Source organism: Oryx dammah, unplaced genomic scaffold, assembly GCF_014754425.2.
Source record: "Oryx dammah isolate SB20612 unplaced genomic scaffold, SCBI_Odam_1.1 HiC_scaffold_27, whole genome shotgun sequence".
Classification (NCBI taxonomy): Eukaryota; Metazoa; Chordata; class Mammalia; order Artiodactyla; family Bovidae; genus Oryx; species Oryx dammah.
Genome location: NW_024070211.1, coordinates 30896186 through 30918307, shown reverse-complemented (window position 1 = coordinate 30918307; position 22122 = coordinate 30896186). Strand labels below are relative to the sequence as shown.

At 45.4% G+C, this 22122-nt stretch overlaps 1 long non-coding RNA gene and 1 other non-coding gene across 2 annotated transcripts; one reads left to right on the top strand and one right to left on the bottom strand.

Moving 5' to 3' along the window:
- Positions 1–649: 649 nt before the first annotated feature.
- TRNAC-ACA lies at positions 650–721 on the bottom strand. Its single transcript has one exon. It is a non-coding gene; the product is annotated as a tRNA-Cys (tRNA).
- Positions 722–1509: 788 nt separating this feature from the next.
- LOC120854939 lies at positions 1510–17469 on the top strand. The gene is made up of 2 exons (XR_005719107.1): positions 1510–1942; positions 17172–17469. It is a non-coding gene; the product is annotated as an uncharacterized LOC120854939 (long non-coding RNA).
- The last annotated feature ends 4653 nt before the right edge of the window (positions 17470–22122 follow it).

The window sequence follows — 22122 nt, the reverse complement described above, 5'->3', positions numbered from 1 at the left end:
TCCTGTCCACTCCCAGTGTCTCCTTTTAATTTTTAATTTTATTGAAATATAGTTGATTTACAATGTTATATTATTTTCAGGTGAATGAATGTTTTAAATCCATTCCTGCCAAGTAACTAATGTCAAATTATAGCTGAAAACCTCTCATCCATATAAGGTTTTGCCTTAAGTTTCCCTAATAATTAAAAAAAATTAATGTTAAAAATCCCTCCAAAGATGTCTCCTATACTCTCATCATGGCATTTACAATACTATTTTGAAATGTTTTACCTCAAATGTTTACATACTCCCCTCCTCTAACTAGCACCCATCTCTCCAGGCCAGGGGTTGTGTCTTATTTATTTTAGACTCACTCATGATATTCACAAGATAATTGCAGATTTATTAAAAAAATTATTCTTAGTGAATAATCTTCGTTCAGTTCTTTTAGCCAGTCTCCATGACTTTGCATAATCTTATTGAGAGGTGAGGTTAACATCTATATTTGAGGCTCTTAAGCCTGCGAAAGAAAAGTGAAAGAAAGTGAGGTCACTCAGTCGTGTCCGACTCTTTGTGACCCCGTGGACTGTAGCCCACCAGGATCCTCTGTCCATGGGATTCTCCAGGCAAGAATACTGGAGTGGGTTGCCATTTCCTTCTCCAGGGGATCTTCCCAACCCAGGGATCGAACCTGGGTCTCCTGCATTGTAGGCAGATGCTTTATCCTCTGAGCCACCAGGGAATCCTGTGAAGTAAAGGCCTGGGAGGCAAAGGCCAAATGACCCTCTTGCCACGATAGCTTCCCCAGTTACCCCTAATCCTGCCTGGCCTGCTGCTGGGCACTATGGCATACAAAAGACAATACATGCCCTGTTTCCTCAGCTTGGAACACAATGTTCGTGGACATCTCTTTCACATCATCCTTCACCTCTTTATTCAAAACACTTTGGAGTGGCCTTCCTGCCACCCCCAAGTTCCTTCTCAGCTTTATTTTTCTCCATCGCACTTATTATTATTCAATATTTTATACACATTGCTCATTTGTTTTATTGTCTGTTCTTCTCTTCTAGAATGTGAGCCCCATGAAGGCATGAATGAAGGCATGCGGCTTATAGTTGGTATAACAAAAAAAGACCACAAATTGGATGGCTTACACAGCAAAACTGTATTATCCCCCAGAACTAGAGGCTAGAATTTTGAAATCAAGGTATTTGCAGGTTGGGTTCCTTCTGTGAGCTGTGACAGAGAATCTGTTCAAGCCTCTCTCCTAGCTTCCGGTAGCCTCAGGAGTTGCTTGGCTTGTAGATGGCATCCTTCTTGTTTTGACATTACCGTTTCTTTATATGTGTCTGTGTCCAAATTTCCCCTTTTTATAAGGACACCAGTTATACTGGGTTAGGATTAGGGCCCATCTTAATGACCTCATTTTAACTTGATCATCAACAAAGACCCTTCTCCAAATAAGGTCACATTCATAGGTACTGGAAGTTAGGACTTTAACATCTTTGCGGGGGGGGGGGGTGTTACAATTCAACCCATAATAAATATTTATTGAATAATTAAATGAGGTCACTTCTTTTATTTAGGAAGAAGATGGACCATGTGAAGGTAGCACTGATGTTGGCATTCCTTGGTGAATATGTGACAAGCATCTGTTGAAGGCCTGGTAGGGCAGGAGGGTGATGAGGAGGGAGGCTGGCATTGCTGAGCCATGAAAGGCAGAGACTATCTGCAGCCAGACTGAGGCAAGGGTGCCCTTCATGCTCAGCAAAGCAGAGACCAGGCAAGGCTCCGAGAGGTCACCAAGGCAGTGCAGAGTGCTCTGCAAGGAGAGGTGAAGCCAGAGGGGATGGCTCGTTCTGAAAGAGTCCAAGAATCGCACCAAGCTTGGCAGTAGAGAGCTTGACTTTCTCGTGATCTAGAAGGATGAGCAACTTGGTTTAATGTCTTACCTGGGTCACAGGTGAGCCTGGGAACTAGGAGCTGAGTGCTCTGTGTGTTGTCTTATGTCATGTGATGATAGAATTCTGGGCCATGTGATCTGCCTGCGTCTATGCTTTGGTATGTTATTTTCTTTTCCTTTAACTTCTTTTTCTCTTGGTGAAAGTTACTTTTGTCTTTTCTAACTTTTCCTTGGCTGATCTAAGGGGAAAGGGAATTGTTGGTGGTGAGACCAGTTGGGGAGGTTGAAAGCTCCATGTGGCTGGGGAGCAGCCAGCCCAGTTTGAGAGGACAAGGAGATGGGAGCAGATAGACTCGGGAGGGGCCAGACCCAATGGGTTGACCGCTGAGCCTTTCCCATTTGAGGTTTTAATTCACAAGATATAGAACCAGAAAAAAATGTAAAAGGCTCGTCTGTGGCCTCCTGTTGACATAGTATCACCAGACGGAGAAGGCAGTTACACACATAGTCACCGTGGCACAGACTAAGCATCCAGGACATACGAACCTTAATTCAGTTCAAGGAGCAACTCTCAATCATCAGCCAGCAAAGCCTAGACCTGGGATTCAGAGATAAGCTAACAACCTAGAAGAGGAGACATGCATGTAAATGAAAGTTCAGCGCCGCAGGGAGAGTGTCACATGAGGTACAGAGGTTGCCTCTATTCATTTCTTAGGGCCAAGAACCAGAAACTGGGTGGGACAATAGGGAAGTTTGTCTCACCACCTGGAGGCCAGAGGTCTGAAATCAAGGTACTGGCAGGCTCATGCCCTCTCTGATGGCTCTAGAAGAGAATCAGTCCTTGTCTCTTCTAGATTTTGGTGTTTGCCAGCAATCTTGGTGTCCCTTGACTTGTAGATGGATCAGTTCAGTTCAGTTCAGTCGCTCAGTCGTGTCCAACTCTTTGCGACCCCATGAACCACAGCACACCAGGCCTCCCTGTCCATCACCAACTCCCAGAGTCCACCCAAACCCATGTCCATTGAGTCGGTGATGCCATCCAACCATCTCATCCTCTGTCGTCCCCTTCTCCTCCTGCCCTCAATCCTTCCTAGCATCAGGGTCTTTTCAAATGAGTCAGCTCTTTGCATCAGGTGGCCAAAGTATTGGAGTTTCAGCTTCAACATCAGGCCCTCCAATGAACACCCAAAACTGATCTCCTTTGGGATGGACTTGTTGGATCTCCTTGCAGTCCAAGGGACTCTCAAGAATATTCTCCAACACCACAGTTCAAAAGCATCAATTGTTCAGCGCTCAGCTTTCTTCACAGTCCAACTCTCACATCCATGCATGACCACTGGAAAAACCATAGCTTTGATTAGATGGACCTTTGTTGACAAAGTAGTGTCTCTGCTTTTTAACATGCTATCTAGGTTGGTCATAACTTTCCTTCCAAGGAGCAAGCATCTTTTAATTTCACGGCTGCAATCACCATCTGCAGTGATTTTGGAGCCCAGAAAAATAAAGTCTGACACTATTTCCACTGTTTCCCCGTCTATTTCCCATGAAGTGATGGGACCGGATGCCATGAGCTTAGTGTTCTGAATATTGAGCTTTAAGCCAACTTTTTCACTCTCCTCTTTCACTTTCATCAAGAGGCTCTTTAGCTCTTCGCTTTCTGCCGTAAGGGTGGTGTCATCTGCATATCTGAGGTTATTGATATTTCTCCTGGCAATCTTGATTCCAGCTTGTGCTTCTTCCAGTCCAGCGTTTCTCATGATGTACTCTGCATATAAGTTAAATAAGCAGGGTGACAATATACAGCCTTGACGTACTCCTTTTCCTATTTGGAACCAGTCTTTGTTCCACATCCAGTTCTAACTGTTGCTTCCTGACTTGCATATAGGTTTCTCAAGAGGCAGGTCAGGTGGTCTGGTATTCCTATCTCTTTCAGAATTTTCTACAGTTTATTGTGATCCACACAGTCAAAGGCTTTGGCATAGTTAATAAAGTAGAAATAGATGTTTTCCTGGAATTCTTTTGCTTTTTCAATGATCCAGAGGATGTTGGCAATTTGATCTCTGGTTCTTCTGCCTTTTCTAAAACCAGCTTGAACATCTGGAAGTTCATGGTTCCCGTATTGCTGAAGCCTGGCTTGGAGAATTTTGAGCATTACTTTACTAGGATGTGAGATGAGTGCAACTGTGTGGTAGGTTGAGCATTTTTTGGTATTATCTTTCTTTGGGATTGGAATGAATAACTCAGTCTAAACACATGGCTGCCTTCTCCCTTGACCTCACACCATCTTCCCTCCATACATGTCTGTCTCTGTGTCCAGATTTCCCCTTCTGATAGAGAACACCAGTCATTCTAGATCAGGGCCCACCCTAACGACTCGTTTTGACTTGATTACCTCTGTGAAGGTCATATTTTCAAATAAGGTCCCATTCTGAGTACTGGGGGTTAGGACAAAACTTGTTTCTTTTTGGAGCAGGGATACAATTCAATCCATTGTTGTTTAGTCACTAAGTCATGTCCGACACTTTTGCGACCTCCTAGACTGTAGCCCGCCAGGCTCCTCTGTCCGTGGGATTCACCAGGCAAGAATATAGCAGTGGGTTGCCAGTTCCTTCTCCAGAGGATCTTACTGACTCAGGGATCGAATCCAGGTCTCTCACACTGCAGGCAGATTCTTTCCTGTCTGAGCCATCAGAGAATCCCCCATGACATCAACATAATAATACCTAATTCAGTGTTGAACTGGGTGTTGGATGAGATCAATATACATTCTGTTAACATTAGAGTGCTTATGTGCCTTCCTGCGTGCTCAGTCACTTCAGTCGTGTCCGACTCTTTGTGATCCTATGGACTGTAGCCTGCCAGGCTCCTCTGTCCATGGGATTCTCCAGGCAAGAATACAGGAGTGGGTTGTTATGCCCTCCTCCAGAGGATCTTCCCAACCCAAGGATCACACCTGAATCTCCTGTGTTTTCTGCATCACAGGTGAATTCTTTACCACTGAGCCCCTGGGGAAGCCCCTAGAGTGCTGTGTATAGACAAGTTACTTGGACTCTTGGTAGAGCTAAATGAGATCGTCTCCTCTTTAATTCTTTCTCTTTTGAGCAGGATCCTCTAAAGAAGGAGTCTACAGACCATGGCCCATAGGCCAAAACTATCCTGTCTCCTGTGTTTGTATAGCCCATAGGCTGAGAAAGACTTTTATATCTTTAAATGGTTGGGGGGGGAAATTAAAAGAATAATATTTCCTGACGTGAAAATGATATGAAATTCAAATTTCCATGTCAATAAATGAAGTCATATCAGGGTATGACCACACCTGTTGGTTGATGTCTGTGGCTGCTTTCGCGTTACTAGAGCAGAGGTGAGCCTCCGCAACAGTGTATGGCCTGCAAAGCCCAGCATATTTACAGTTTAGTCTTTACAGAAAAAGTTTGCTGCCCCTGCTCTAGAATAATCAAACGAAGCAAATAGAAACTCTGAGCCAAGACCCAGCCTTTGAACATTCACACTGGCTGTGTGCACAGCCCTTAAATCTTTGGGTCTTTGTGTCGTCACTCTAAATCTGACTTCTTGGAGTCTGAGAGGAGCAGCCTGAGCTGCTCATGGCCTGAGCTGACTTGACAAAGCTCCCAGGGGAAGCCCTGGGGTAGGGTGGTCCCCAGATCTGCCCCACAGGAGAGTTGCAGAGCCACGCAAATCCGATCCTGCCTGCTGCACCTCAGTCATTGAAGTTGCCTCATGTCAGCTGTTGGTGGACTTCACCTACTGCAAGATCTGGTTTTAAACATAATCACCTTGTTATATACATGTAGCTCTCTAAATGCCTCTCCCACCCCAGAGCTTTGCCTGGTGATCGAAAGGAGCTAATCCAACAAATGGTATGATCATCTCTGATGGCCTCAGTTTATCACCTGGACAAGCACAGAAGGTTCCACTCTGAGCTTCTCTTTGTTGTAGCAACAGGTGCTCAGGAAGGCGATGGGGGTGGCTGAGGGGGAGGATGGGTTTAAAGGCCGGAATGGGGCAAGAGGAGGGAGGCTGTGGAATGCTCTTTGGGGGAGAGCTTTAAAAATAGGATCAGCTTCGCTAGTTTGGAATGGTCTGGGACACAATCCTCACAGGACTCAGGGGTGGCAGATGGCACTAGAACCCTTCTAAGTTCTGAAGAATAGTGCATGACAGATATAACTGTTTTCTGTCCTAAATTGAGAGTTCTTTTTTTAAATTTTTACTTTATTTTGCTTTACAATACTGTATTGGTTTTGCCATACATTGACATGAATCAGCCACACGTGTACATGAGTTCCCAATCCTGAATCCCCCTCCCACCTCCCACCCCATATCATCTCTCTGGGTCATCCCAATGCACCAGCCCCAAGCATCCTGTATCCTGTATCGAACATAGACTGGTGATTCATTTCTTACCTGATATTATACATGTTTCAATGCCATTCTCCAAAATCATCCCACCCTCTCCCTCTCCCACGGAGTCCAAAAGTCTGTTCTATACATCTGTGTCTCTTTTGCTGTCTCGCATAGAGGATTATCATTACCATCTTTCTAAATTCCATATATATGTGTTAGTATACTGTATTAGTGTTTTTCTTTCTGGCTTACTTCACTCTGTATAATAGGCTTCAGTTTCATCCACCTCATTAGAACTGATTCAAATATATTCTTTTTAATGGCTGAGTAATACTCCATTGTGTATATGTACCACTGCTTTCTTATCCATTCATCTGCTGATGGACATCTAGGTTGTTTCCATGTCCTGGCTATTATAAACAGTGCTGCGATGAACATTGGGGTACATGTGTCTCTTTCAATTCTGGTTTCCTCGGTGTGTATGCCCAGCAGTGGGATTGCTGGGTCATAAGGCAGTTCTGTTTGCAATTTTTAAAGGAATCTCCACACTGTTTTCCATAGTGGCTGTACTAGTTTGCATTCCCACCAACAGTGTAAGAGGGTTCCCTTTTCTCCACACCCTCTCCAGCATTTATTGCTTGTAGACTTTTGGATTGCAGCCATTCTGACTGGTGTGAAATGGTACCTCATTGTGGTTTTGATTTGCATTTCTCTGATAGTGAGTGATGTTGAGCATCTTTTCATTTGTTTGTTAGCTATCCGTATGTCTTCTTTGGAGAAATGTCTATTTAGTTCTTTGGCCCATTTTTTGATTGGGTCACTTATTTTTCTGGACTTGAGCTGCATAAGTTGCCTGTATATTTTTGAGATTAGTTGTCAGTTGCTTCATTTGCTATTATTTTTTCCCATTCAGAAGGCTGTCTTTTCACCTTGCTTATAATTTCCTTTGTTGTGCAGAAGGTTTTAATTTTAATTAGATCCCATTTGTTTATTTTTGCTTTTATTTCCAGTATTCTGGGAGGTGGATCATAGAGGATCCTGCTGTGATTTATGTCGGAGAGTGTTTTGCCTATGTTCTCCTCTAGGAGTTTTATAGTTTCTGGTCTTATGTTTAGATCTTTAATCCATTTTTAGTTTATTTTTGTGTATGGTGTTAGAAAGTGATCTATTTCATTCTTTTACAAGTGGTTGACCAGTTTTCCCAGCACCACTTGTTAAAGAGATTGTCTTTAATCCATTGTATATTCTTGCCTCCTTTGTCGAAGATAAGGTGTCCATATGTGTGTGGATTTATCTCTGGGCTTTCTATTTTGTTCCATTGATCTATATTTCTGTCTTAGTGCCAGTACCATACTGTCTTGATGACTGTGGCTTTGTAGTAGAGCCTGAAGTCAGGCAAGTTGATTCCTCCAGTTCCATTCTTCTTTCTCAAGATTGCTTTGGCTATTCGAGGTTTTTTGTATTTCCATACAAATTGTGAAATTATTTGTTCTAGCTCTGTGAAAAATACTGCTGGTAGCTTGATAGGGACTGCAAAATTGAGAGTTCTTAAAGAATTTTCTTAAAAAGTAGTAAGGGAAAAAAAGATTCTAAGAGAAAATCTATTTTTCTTTATATATATATTTTTTGTTTTTCTTTTTTTTTAAATTTTATTTTATTTTACTTTACAATACTGTATTGATTTTGCCATACATCAACATGAATCCACCACAGGTGTACATGAGTTCCCAATCCTGAACCCCCCTCCCACCTCCCTCCCCATACCATCTCTCTGGGTCATCCCAGTGCACCAGCCCCAAGCATCCTGTATCCTGTATCGAACATAGACTGGCGATTCATTTCTTACATGATATTATACATGTTTCAATGCCATTCTCCAAAATCATCCCACCCTCTCCCTCTCCCACAGAGTCCAAAAGTCTGTTCTATACATCTGTGTCTCTTTTGCTGTCTCGCATACAGGGTTATTGTTACCATCTTTCTAAATTCCATATATATGTGTTAGTATACTGTATTGGTGTTTTTCTTTCTGGCTTACTTCACTCTGTATAATAGGCTCCAGTTTCATCCACCTCATTAGAACTGATTCAAATGTATTCTTTTTAATGGCTGAGTAATAATCCATTGTGTATATGTACCACAGCTTTCTTATCCATTCATCTGCTGATAGACATCTAGGTTGCTTCCATGTTCCATATATAATTAATCTCTATGGCACAAGCCAGTTGAGAGACCACACTGTCTACCTAGTCCTATCTGACAAGGGGGTTCCAGAGGGTTCCAGAATGGTTACAGCTTTGTGTATAGCTGAGTCCCTTTGCTGTCCACCTGAAACTATCACAACATTATTAATCAGCTATGCTTGCGTGCGTGCTAAGTCGCTTCAGTCGTGTCTGACTCTTTGTGACCCCCCTGGACTGTAGCCAACCAGGATCCTCTGTCCAGGCAAGAATACTGGAGTGGGTTGTCCTGCCCTCCTCCAGGAGATCTTCCAGGTGCAGGGATCAAATTCACATCTCTTATGTCTTCTGCTTTGGCAGGCAAGTTCTTTATCATTAGAGCCGTCTGGGAAGCTTGTTAATCAGCTATACTCCAATACAAAATAAAAAGTTAAAAAAAAAAAAGGAGCCTAGGAAGTTTCCATGTCTCAAATGCTGATATATTTTTTGAGATATTATGTTTAAACATTAGTGTAAAATTTGATATTGGGGTGTCTGCAGCTAAAGTTCAGAGAAAGCAGTCTGATGTAGGGCAGCTGTCAGTAAAGTTTTTTTAGAAAGATCTAGATGGTAAACAGTAGAGGTTTGCAGGTCATGTGGTCTCTGCTGCAGCTATTCAACTCCACTGTTGTATAAAAGCAGGCACAAATCATATGTAAATAAATGATTCTGACTGTGTGTTAATAAAACTTTATTTACAAAAGCAAATGGCCAGCCAGATTTGGCTATGGGCTATCGTTTGCTGATCCCTGGTAGAGAGTTTTATTCTCTTCTATATTAGCTTTCTTTGTTCTTCCCTAGCAGATACTAGGGACTATTTATTGGAGTCCTACATCAAGGCTGTATATTATCACCCTCCTTATTTAACTTATATGCAGAGTACATCATGCAAAATGTTCGGCTGGAGGAAGCACAAGCTGGAATCAAGATTGCCAGGAAAAATATCAATAACCTCAGATATGCAGATGACATCACCCTTATGGCAGAAAGCAAAGAGGAACTAAAGAGCCTCTTAATGAAAGTGAAAGATGAGAGTGAAAAAGTTGGCTTAAAACTCAACATTCAAAAAATGAAGATCATGGCATCCAGTCCCATCACTTCATTGCAAATAGATGGGGAAACAGTGGAAATAGTGACAGACTATTTTCTTGGGCTCCAAAATTACTGCAGATGTTGATTTCAGCCATGAAATTAAAAGATGCTTGCTCCTTGGAAGAAAAGCTATGACCAACCTAGACAGCATATTAAAAGCAGAGACATTACTTTGCTGACAAAGGTCCATCTAGTCAAAGCTATGGTTTTTCCAGTAGTTATGTAGGGATGTGAGAGCTGGACCATTAAGAAGACTGAGCACTAAAGAACTGATGCTTTTGAAATGTTGAAGAAGACTCTTGAGAGTCCCTTGGACTACAAGGAGATCCAACCAGTCCATCCTAAAGGAAATCAGTCATGAATATTCATTGGAGGAACTGATGCTGAAGTTGAAGCTCCAATACTTTGGCCACCTAATGGGAAGAACTAACTCACTGAAAAGACCCTGATGCTGGGAAAGATTGAGGGCAGGAAGAGAAGGGGATGACAGGATGAGATGGTTGGATGGCATCACCGACTTAATGGACATGATTTTGAGCAAGTTCTGGGAGTTGATGATGGACAGGGAGGCCTGGCATGCTACAGTCCATGGGGTTGCAAAGAGTTGGACATTACTGAGCGACTGAACTGAACTGAACAGATGCTAGAGCACAGAGAGTGTGTCAGTATATGGCAGGAGTAGCTCTGCCATATGGGAGAGCTGAAATTTGAGTAAGCAGAATCCAGGAGAAAAAGGGTGAGATGCTCAGAGTCTGAGTGAGATAGTGGTCAACAGTGGAAGGAAGAATAGCAGCAGAAGGGGAGGAGCTAGGTTCACTTATTGGCGAAACTTCTGAGTATAGATGCTGAAGTCAGGGTAGGCTATAGAGGGAAGACATCCGGTTCCTTGAGCTGTCTAGGACCCTGAACAACCTCACACTTTCAGGGTCCACGTGACCTACTTCTACTATGGTTTCTGCTCTTTTTGGCTACCTTTGCAGTCTCCTAGGATTTCTGTCTCTTTTGTCCCATCCACATTATTGGTAACTTCCAAATCTCTGCTCTCTCAAAAGCTCTTTGTAATAACCCTGCCTCATGATACCTGTCCCAGGCTTATGACATTCAGAGTGAATTAGCCCTCCTCTATGCTTCCCTGGTCTGGGTATAAATTCCATAATAGTGCAAATTATGGTTTTGCCTTCCTCATTTCTTGACTGTGAAATTTTCGTGTGTAGGTTCTATTTTACATTCTCAGTGGTTAGTTGGGGAAAAATGCCTATCAAGGGGAGAAATACATAGGTGCGTAAGGAGTTAACTCAAAGCTACTCAATCTAGTGCCATCTTGCATGGCTTTCCAGTTATTTTGTTTACAATGTCTTCTTTCTCAGGAGGTTATCCTGGTTTTGAAGGAGGGGACAAAGTTGAAGTATACCACCTACAATTGTACTGGGCTGGCCATGAAGTTCATTCAGGTTTTTCCTTAAGACGTTACATAAAAACCCAAATGAACTTTTTGGCCAACCCAGTGTTATATTGTGAGTAGTATGCTGTAAGTAGTATAGTCACAAATGGCAGAATTTCTATAGTTAGCCCAGGCTACAAGGGGGATTTGTTGGTTCCTGTAAACATAACAAGGGGAGGCCAAGTGCAGCTGGCCTCAGAGACAACTGGGAATGGGGAAAAGGGAGGGACAGGCCCTTATCTTGGTTTTTGCTCAGGTTTCACACCCACTATCTTTACCCCAAGCAGGAACTGCCTTTTTTGTTTCCAAAAGTCTGGTCCAGAAAGTCTTAGGAAAACATTGGCCTACCTTGGTTATCTATCCAACCTATGATCAGAGAGGCAGATTTTCATCACTGGTAGCTCCTGGTAAAATACCAGTGGCATGGGGTGGGAGGAAGACACCCTGACGAAAGGAGGGTGCCTTTCTTAGAAGCAGGGAGAAGGTGTGCCAGGCAGACAGAATGAGAGACCCACGTCAGTGTCTGCCCTTGCTCAGTGCTTGGTCCTGAATTGGGCAGAAACTCAAGTGACCAATATCAGCCATTTTCTTCCCAAACTGTGACTGCTCATCTCTTGTTCAATTGATCTCTGGGCTGCGGCTGCCAAAACTTTCTGAGAAAATGCAGTCCTTCCCTTCCCAGGAATAGATTAAGAACCCACCTTTTCCATAGATGTGATAGGGTAGAAATGCTGCCATTGACTCTGCTCTTCTTTGCTAGTCCTTGAGTGTTAAATAAATGAGTCCCAACCATTCATCCTCCCTTCAACACACATTTGTCCAGGACTATTTTTTTTTTAAATAAAATGTCTACTTAAAATTTTTATTTATTTTTGGGTATGCCGAGGCTTCTTTGCTGTGCAGGCTTTTCTCTAGTTGCGGTGAGTGGGGGCTACTCTCTACTTGCGTGCAGGCTTCTCATTGTGGTGGATTCTCTTGTTGCGGAGCACAGGCTCTAGGGGGAGGGGGCTTCAGTAGATGTGGCCTGTGGGCTCAGTAGCTGTGGTTTTGGGGCTCTAGAGCACAGACTCAATAGTTGTGGCACATGGGCTTAACTGCCCTGCACCATGTGGGATCTTCCTGGACCAGGGATTAAACCTGTATCTCCTGCATTGAGGATTCTTTACCACTGAGCCACCAGGGAAGTCCTGTCCAGCACTACTTTTTAAGAGCAGTTTCATGTTTGAAGCAAAATCAAGCAGGAAGTACAGAGTTGCCACTTAGCTTTTCATGAGCTATAGCGTGATTTCTTCTGTTGATGTCATCTCATTTGTTCTACTCAACAACTCTGTGAAGTAGGGATGCATTCTCATCTCGCTTTTCAGATAAGAAAAAGGTCTATAAGGGTAAAGAGGCTTGACGAAGACCTCATGGTTTTTGAGGGGTCAGTTTGGGATGTTACTGTCATTTTTGTTGAAAACATTCAAAGCAGAAGATTCCAAGGCAGGAAGGGGTGACTCTTCAATGGTAGAATTCTCTACACCTATATTTGATGCAGAGAGAAGTAGCATAGGTCTTGAAATGTTTTCCAAACCCCGAATTCGGCAAACAGACCAGGTTTTTTGCCCAAATCCATTCAAGTCATCAGTCTTGAGTCCCACTGCCTCTCCTGGAAATGAATCTGACAATTCAGTTAAATTATGGGAATCTACTGCATGGCCCCCTCTGCAGTGCAGATGTGGACACCCTGACCCCTCCATGCCCATTTCACCGGCATCGAACAGCAAAGTCTCTGGAGGGAAAGGTGCCAGGGACAAGGAGGAGGTGGCTGGCAGGGCTCCCCAGATGCCCCTAGTTGATTTCTTCCAGGACTAGTTCTCATGCCCAAAGGAGTCTTGTGGTTCAGCTCATGAGGCCTGCAGGGCTACACTTCCAGTTTCTTCTTTCTTTGGCTTCAGTGTCTCTGAGCCCTGATCTCTTGGGATTAGGGTGTATGTGGCTGGGAAGTGAAGACTGGGGCAAGGGAGGGGGCAGTCGAGTGGAGTGGGTGGCTGGTAATATTTTCCAGTTCTTTCTAAAGAGTCTGCCTTCCCTTAATGGACACGGAAGTGAGCCAGCCAACAGACTGCTCCAACTGCAAGATTGGTTACTGGTTACATCATCTGGGCAGCCAGACTTGGGAGGTGGGGAGAAACTGAGCAGGGATTAACCCAGCCCCGAGTGAATTGATAGACAAAGGCTGTGGTGATCAGGTAACCTTTTTCCCAAGCACTGGCCTCGGGGAAGTGGAAGGTAGCCAGATAGTCGTAATAGTGCCCACATGGGTGCTGGGTGGCTGCCCGCCCTTTACCAACATTTTAGCTCTATTTTATTCCACTCTATGCTGCTCCATCCTGAAAGTTCTGGTTGAGAAATGAATGTCCCAGGAATATACCGGTGTGTGCATACTACGTCAAGTCAGTCGTGTCTGCCTCTGTGCAATCCCATGGTGTAACCCACCAGGCTTCTTTGTCCATGGGATTCTCCAGGCAAGAATACCGGGGCAGTTTGCCATTTGCTTCTCCAGGGGATATACCAGTGAAGAGATGATATTGAAACATCTAAGATGTGCAGCCTCGAGGCACCCCCTTTTCCAGTGAGGCCCAGGGGTACACATCAGTTAGCTGGTGCTGTGTGCTAAGGCATGCCCAACATGAGTGGTTTCTGACACCATTCCTTAGTGCTGCTTCTGAGTCTAATGAGCTGCTGGGCAGCTCTGCTGAATTGGATTGGGCTCTGTGGTGGGTGGCTCAGCTGGCTGATCAGTGATGGCCTGGACAACTACAGCCTTTCTCTATACGCCTTCTCATCCACTCCCAGGCTAACTTGGGCTTGGTCACATGCAGGGGAAGGCTTCCAAGGGGCAGCAGGCAAAGCCTTTGGAGGTCCAGGCTTGGGACACATTTGAAGTTGCTTCTGGCCACATTCTACTGACCAAAGCAAGTTACAAGGCCAGCCTGGATTGAAGGGGTGGGGGAAAGGGCTCCACCTCTGGTTGGGGGAAGGGACAGAGACATTTTTGTCCTCTGCTCTAGATCCATGAACCCTTATTATGGACAGAAGACTGATAACGCTGTATTATAGCTCTTATCACAAACTGCTAGGCAGGACAGAGAAGGAGGAGGAGTACATTCTGATAGCGGTGGGTGGGGTGGGAAGGAGTTTGGGGAAGAGTTCACAGAGAAGGAAGCCTTGAAGGGCAAATAGCATTTCAACAAGAGCAGAAGCACACACCCGTTTTGCTTCCTTTTCTGTTCTGTACCTCTTGCCAAAATCCATCCCTGGACTCACCAGCTACCACCACTGGTCTGATTGCAGGGATTCTCAGCAACCCAGTGAGGGGGGAGCATCATCTCTGCCCCTTACATCTGGAGACAAGAAAGGCTCCAGCAAGCCCTTCCTGTAATTAGAAAAAGGGAGATTCCTTGACTTGTGTTTTTGCCAAACTGGCATTTCTTGCCTATCTCTCGTCTCTTCTTGAGCTCTGCCCCTATTTCTCTATCTTTCTCCCACTGTGATTTCTGATGGGATTGGTCACTGGAAGTCAGCAAGGAAAAAGATAAATAAAAATTGCTTTCATTCCGTTGTCAGTGGAAAACAAATTTGTTTCTCTTGTTTTGTGGTGGAATCACGCAGCATGTAAAGAGCTTCACCCAGAGCTGCGGACAGAGTATATGTGTGCACTCAGTCACTCAATTTGACTCTTTGTGGCCCTTTGGAGTCTAGCCTGCCAGGTTCTTCTGTCCATGAAAATTTTCAGGCAAGAATACTAGAGTGGATTGCCATTTCCTGTTTCAGGACATCTTCCCAACCCAGGGATGGAACCTGTGCCTCCTGCATTGCAGGTGGATTTTTTATTACTGAGCCATGGGGGGCAGGTGTTGGAGGGAGAGTGGAGGGGGGCAGGGCAGAGTAGGTGGGTTGATAAATGGAGTGTGGGTGGCAGGAGCAGTATCAGTTGCTGTAACTATTACACCTAATGAGTCTTTGGAACAGAAGCATTGTCTGAACAGACCTCTACTGCCTTAGCAGAATTGCTGGCATGCTTGACAAGTATGATCATTAAGAACAAACAACTTTCTGTTTCAGCAAATGCTTGGGTAGCTCCTTTCTCCTGAGAACAAACAAACAAACAAACAAACCCCAGAAGGAATCTGTCTGAGGTTGGTCATCCTCTGGTGAAGTCCACCCTTGGAAAAATCCTCAGGCCTCACTTACTGCTGCAGGACCATTACCCTCCCCCCGCCCCCCACCATGCTCCTCCTCCCCTAGCGCCAGGTAGAAAAGGCAGGGATTCTGAGGGCACAGGCTCATTTCTTAGGTTCTCCAATTGCCATGGCCAAGAATACTTCTGCAAAGAGAAGGATGAGGCCCTCTAATCGTGATATGTCCTTTCTCTGCCTCTGCTTTGCCTTTGAAGTTTCCAGGGCCTTGTGTTTTCTTGGGTCCTGATAATGGAGGCAGTTGGAGCCTTTGGTGGGCCTCCTGTTCAGTTTGCTTCCAGCCTGGAAGGTGTGGCTGAGAGTAGGATGTGAGAGGGAGCCAAGGCAGCCCTGGCTACCTCCACTCACACATGGATGTCAGATCTCCTGCTTCTCTGTTATTTGTGACACCAACTGTGTCTAAAGCGGAAAGGTTTGGTTATAAGGAGCAGAAATGCAGCTCCAATGAGCTTAGACAAATGAAACATTTATTCCATAATTGGGCTGGACCCTGAGGTGCACATAGAAATAAAGGAAGAGCTACAGAAATTGAAACCAAGCAGAACCCTGTGGGCATGGGTATGGAAACCATCCTGTCATGGAAGCCTTTCTGTCTCTTGAAACCAGTGTTTCTTGTTTGTAGGGAATAGACCCAGCCTCCTTGACCTTCCCTGAGTTTCAAAGGGATGCAAGAGACAAGGGTGGAACAGCCAAGAAACAATAGCGCAGCCTTGGGGCAGGGTCCTGATTACACCTCAAGGACTATACATAACAATATCTTTGAGCTCTTTATAGAATTAAAGCTCCCAACTAATGGAAGATGTCAGCATACTTCATTCCAGAGAGATCACCTGAGGCCCAGGTGGCGCCAGTGGTGAAGAACTCTCCTGCTAATACAAGGGACTTAACGAGATGCAGGTTCTATGCTTGGGTTGAGAAGATCCCCTGGAGCAAGGCATGGCAACCCACTCCAGTATTCTTGCCTGGAGAATCCATGGACAGAGGAACCTGGCAGGCTACAGTCTGCAGGGTCACACAGAGTTGGACACTGAAGTGACTTAGCTCTGCACATACAGATTAAAGGAACTAGAGAAGCTCATTGAGAGATTAACTGAGACCAGATTAAAGGAGTGTAGGCCCTGCACATACTCTAATGTTTTCAACAACCCATGCTTGAACCATTGCTGTAAAACTCCTCTCCAAATCCTTCCAACTTGGGACACACAGTTTTCAAGGCAGGAGTCTGCTGTGTCCCCCTTTGCCTGGCAAAGGAATAAAGCTCTTCTTTTCCACTTCATCCAAAACTCTGTCTCTAAGATTTGATTCGTGCACAGAGGTGGAGTTTTTGGCATCAAAATCAGGACCCCTCTTCATCATTGTTTGCCCATCTCCACTTCTTTGTGCTTTTCTTCAACTGCTAGCTGGTTGTGACCCCTTCCGAGAGGCTTTCCTCTGGTAGGTATGTGATCGCTAGCAGTCTCTACTTAGCAGCTTTGCAGAAAGAGGGTATTGTAGTTCAGTCCTAAGGAAGGGTTACGAGTTTTCCTACTTGGGTTATAAGCCAGTGTTGTCTGAACATGGGTGCTAGGCTTTGGGCCTTTGGACTTGTCCTCCTCCCTCTATATAGGACTTTAGGTTCTGGCACCAGAAGAAGGAAGATGAAAAGTTTTGCTAAACAGATCACAGCCAATAAGTGCTCCCACAGGTACAAAACTTTAGGAGATATATACTCCTTCTCCATAGTCAGCAGAACCCATTAATGTCTTTGCTGTTTACTCTTCTTTTGAGAAACAAATTAGTATAACCTAATTACTGTTGTTCTGTCCCCATTGGCAGTGGTTGGTTTAGACACAGTGTGGGATGTAATTCTGGCCAAAGTGGTATAAAGAGACACTAACTGAAAGACTTCGGAGAAAAGTTCTCATCCTAAAGAAGGGTGATCTCTTTTACAGGCCACCCACTGGTCTTCAGAGGATGCCTGGAGCTGCTGGATGAGGTTGCAGCTGTGAGGACCAAGTCAAGACTGAGGCTGAGATGCTGAGGAAGACAGAGCAGGGTACAGCCAGGATCTAAAGGACCTGATCCAGCCAGCGTGTCAACTGACCTTGGACCACCCTCTCCAAGGACATTTTGCTTATAAGAGGACATTTTCTTTATTGTTTAAGCCAGTGGTTTTCAAACTATGATCTCCAGACTAGGAGTTTCAGCCTCCCTTGGGAACTTGTCAAAAATATAAATTCTTGAGTCTCACCCAGACCCACTGAATTCTGGGGATGTGGCCCAGGCCTGTGGGTTTTAAGGGGCCCTCCAGGTAGTTCTGGAGAGAACTACAGCTAGAACCCAGAGAGGATAGTTGTCATGGGGTGAGTGGTGGCCCCCAAAAGATAAATCCACACCCTAATCCCTGGAATCTGTAGATGTTACTTTATTTGGGAAAAGAGTCTTTACAAATCTATTTAAAGATTTTGAGATGATAATCCTGGATTATCCATGTGGGCCCTAAATCCAATGATGTGTCCTTATAAAGGAAGAGCCGAGAGAGTTCAAGAGAGACAGCAAAGGAGGAGACAGGGGAAAGGGGGAGGCCACATGACCATGGAGGCAGAGATGAGTGATGGGGCCACATGGGTCCTGACAGCGCTGGAGCCTGAGAGGCAGAGCACAGATCCCCCTCGGAGGGTCCCCAGGGAGCGTGCCCTGCCGACACTGTGGTTCCAGACTTCTGACCTCCAGCACTGTGCGAGGGCAAGTTTTTGCTGCTTTAAGCCACCAAGTTTGTAGTGATTTGTTATAGCAGCCCCAGGGAATGAATACAGTCCTCTCCTCTACAGGGAGGACTGCGTTGCTTCTTCTGCAGAGAAGCTGGGTCAACCAGAGAGAGTGCGGCAAGGAGGGAGCGGAGGGGCTGGTCTCTCACTATCTTCATTCTCTTTGACCTCCAGATAGTGCCTCCCTCTGGCCCACTCCAGAGGAAAAGCACAATGGAGACCCCTTGATATGGTCCACTGGGGTCAGCCTCCAGAGACGCAGAGCAGGGTGGAGCAGGAGGGAGAGAGGCTCTGGAAGGGCAGCTGGAAGGCACCCAGAACACACACAACTGTGGGCAAAACACCACTGAACGGTAACCTTTGAACAGACCTGGAAGGATAAGGTCCAAACACGTATATGAGCTGAATGTGGCAAGAGTTTGTGCTTTGTGAAGTGAGAGAACGACAACATTCATCTGGCAAAAGTGGCCAGAAGAAGTGGAAATTCTAGTGATGTTTAAGTGATGGGACAAAGACGGCTGGAGGCCCTGGGGGTGAAGAAGTGATTCCTTGCATCTGTCCATGCTTTAAGATAGCTAGAGATGATAGCGAGATAAGAGGATGAAAGATGTGCAAACAGCAGGTGCTTAAGAGGGGTGGGGAAACAGAATGGGGAGAGGGAGGGACTAGGGGAACTACTATGTCACCTAATGGAGGATTGTGACATTTTTATACATTTCTGGCATTGTGGTTCAATCAACAATAGGGTCACTATTGCCCCTTTCAGTCTCTTAGTCATTTCTTCTACTGACAGATGAGGACAACCTCATAAGATTTAGGCTCAAAGCCCCAGGAGTTCTGCTTACAGAAAGGTGGCAGAGGGTCTGTCATTTAGACGAGGGGGGCCCAGGGCTCAGAGGACAGACATGCGTGTCCTGGGCTCATCTTCTTAGCCGAAAGTTGCCAGGCAGGGTCTGGGGATAGGGTGGGGTCCATCACAGCCACCATGCTCTGTGGCCCCAGGCCGAATCTTTTGCCTTTTCTGTGCCTCAGACCAACGGGAAGAATGAGGTTCTCTCTATCTTGAAGAGACTTTGAAAAGAACAAATAATGGTAAATAAACCAAGGGAAATAAATAAATAACAACCAGTGATTTACCAAACTACACAAAATTCTCTAATTACAGAACTGGAAAGAAAAACAAAAGGCTAGGGATGGGAGGGTGAAAGCATCTCGAGGTGAGGGGGGCGGGGTGATAGCTACAGAGGGATTAAAGGAATTCAGATTTATTAGCAGGAGAGACAACCTGGCTCCCTCTCCTAATTCTTCTTAACAAAGCTTGCCTCGCTCCTGCAGATGCTCCAAGAGGGAACATCTGTCTACAGGCTCCTGGATTCTGACGTGTGAGCCTTTGGTCTAAGGAATTGTTTTCAAGCCTTCGAACTGCGTGGCAGACTCTGGTGTGGGACACTTCCTTATGCACCAAGTAAGGCATAAGCTACAACCACCACCACAACAAAGAGCCCAGTTGCTTAAGGAAATACACATCTGTCAGTCACTTGCCAAATGCCCTTCTCTGAGTCAGAGGGGTGGGTGTCCCACACCTGCAGAGTCCTACAGCCTGCAGAATAATTCTTGCATGGTGCATGTTTCATTGTGAGCAGAGACTGTCTCTAACATGTAGGGAGAACCAGAGGGTTCATAGTAGTTTGTGTTTGGAGTGTGTGTGCTTGCACGTGTGTGTGTATGCCACTGAATGTATCTGTGTGCCTGCATGTGATGCTGGGCTAGCAGAGATGGACACACTTCCACGCACGAGATGAGGCCCTGGCCTAGCAGCGAGGGGATGTACGCGTGGGCGTTGAGTGTGAGCCGACACGGAGTCCAGGCCCAGGGCCTCTGGGGGCCTGTCGCCTGCAGGGCTCATTATAGAGGAGACCAGGTGCTTGGAGTGTCCCCAGAGCAATACAGAGTGCAGTCATGAGTTTGAAAAATATTCCTGCGAGAGATATAAATAAAGACTCCAAGCCCAAAGCCAGGGTTTGAGAAAGCCATCCTTAAACACAGGATAATTTATAGCTGCTGCCGTCCTGTCCCGAGGATGACTCAGCTCTCCTAGCCTGAGCAGGCCCAGCCTGCTCCAGTAACCTTTGGGTTTGGCTGAAAGGAAGGCGCTAAAAAGAGAGAGCACTCCAAGGAAGCCAGTGAGCTAACCACCCAGCTACCGGCTGCCCCTGCTGGGTCCTCTCCCCGCCACCTCCTCCTCCTTCTGGGCAAACTCCAGCCTGGACAGGGCTGATCAGACCCTGGAAGCTGAGGAACAGGCCCCTTGGCTATTCCTGGCTGGCCAGCCCTCGGGAAGTCTCTGAGATGGATGTTGGTCTACCTCTGGGATCCGGTGGGTTCTGGTATCCACACAGTGGGCCAGGAGGCATGATCCCCAGGAGGCACGATCTCAACACAGACACAAGTAGAACTGGAGAGCTGTTCTCAGTCATGGAGACTTTTGAACTGCACCAAAAGAATAGAAATGAGAGTACTTTCCTCTTTAATTAAAAAATAACTTACTCCAGTCAAGTGCCAAAAGTGGGCCGTGAAGATAAGCTTCAGCGTTGTGGTAGGTGTGTGGGGGGAGCAGTCAGACTTGAACAGGGTTAGTTTCTATTTCTCTCCGCAGCCCCCCCCCCCACCCCAGCCACGGCCTGCCCCCCTTCCTACATTATATTTTTAGCAGACTCTTTGGCCAACCAAGGAGAAAGAGACAAATGCAAGCACAGAGAGTGCTTATCAAAACCCGTGGATGTTTCTTTTTCTCTTTCTTCTTTTTCCCTTAAAAACCTTCCAGGAGCAGGGAAAGGACTGGAAGTACTTGAAGGTCTTTTTAGCTCCAGGCCTCACCCCGGCTTGGATCTCAAGAACGTTTCGATGCCAAGGCCGTGTGCCTGACTGTCCAAGTGTAGAAAAGAAAAAGCGTCATTCAGAGCTATTTTAAAAATAGTTTCACTCTTTGATTAAATGGCTAAACAGCCCTGGATCAAGTTTTCTCTGCTCTAGCAGACGAATTTGTGTAACTGGCCTAATTTTAACCTAGATCCTTGCATATCAGGAATGTAATCATCGCTAAAGAGATGAACAGTTTCTGAAATCTGTAACTAAGTGTCTTCTTTCAACATATATTTAGTAAGCCATTGTGTGTGTGTATGTGTGTGTTCGGATGTGTGTCTGCCAACGGGGTTGTTAAAGATCTAAGTGAGGAGGGGTTGGAGTGTGATGCATGGTGAAGTCCAGCATCTTGTGTAGGGTGGGCAAGGGCTCTGACCTCTGGGCAGGACATTATCTTCGGTGCCTCTCTCTGCTGTGTGCAGGACTTATTGCTAAGCTATTGTCCAGGAGGGGCGGCACTAGGGTGGGACCCCTCAGCCTGGGTTATTTATTGCTGTACATAGGGTTTATTTGTGGCACATAGGTGTTTTTTTTAAAAATTGTGTATATGATCAATAGGGGAAGATCCCTTGGAGGAGAGGATGGCAGCCCACTCCAATATTCATGCCTGAAGAATCCCATGGATACAGGAGGCTGGTGGACTACAGTCTATAGGGTCACGTGACTGAAGCAACTTAGCAGTGGCATGACCAATAAATACTGTTAAAGAGAAGGAAATTTCTTCTTCCATGAAGGAAGTTTCAAGTCAGTCAACTTAAAACACATACACACACCTCCTCCCAGATCTACACAAGCTGCCTTCATAAATGATAGAAAGCAGAGGACCACGGTAGCTGCATAAAACTACACGGTTTTGGCCTGGCCGGGTCGTGTTGGAAAAACAAGAAGCCTGCTTCAGATTTTGCAGCTCAGTCTTTTGAAGTCCACCCTCTGTCCCCTGCCTCCTCTTTTTTCTAATCTCTCCCTCTGGGAGTATTTTCTTTTTTTTTCATCTTCCCCCAGTTTCTAAAGGCCCCCTGCTCTTTTAGTCACCTGTTTTTTCACATGATCAAAATAAGAAAGGCTGCTGTGATTGATAAGTGTGGATTGATTAGCACATACAGATTGATTGGCACATATAGATTGATTAGATACTTCTAGATTGATCAGACAGACTTCCTTGGTGGTTCAGATGGCAAAGAATCTGCCTGCTGTGCGGGAGACCTGGGTCTGA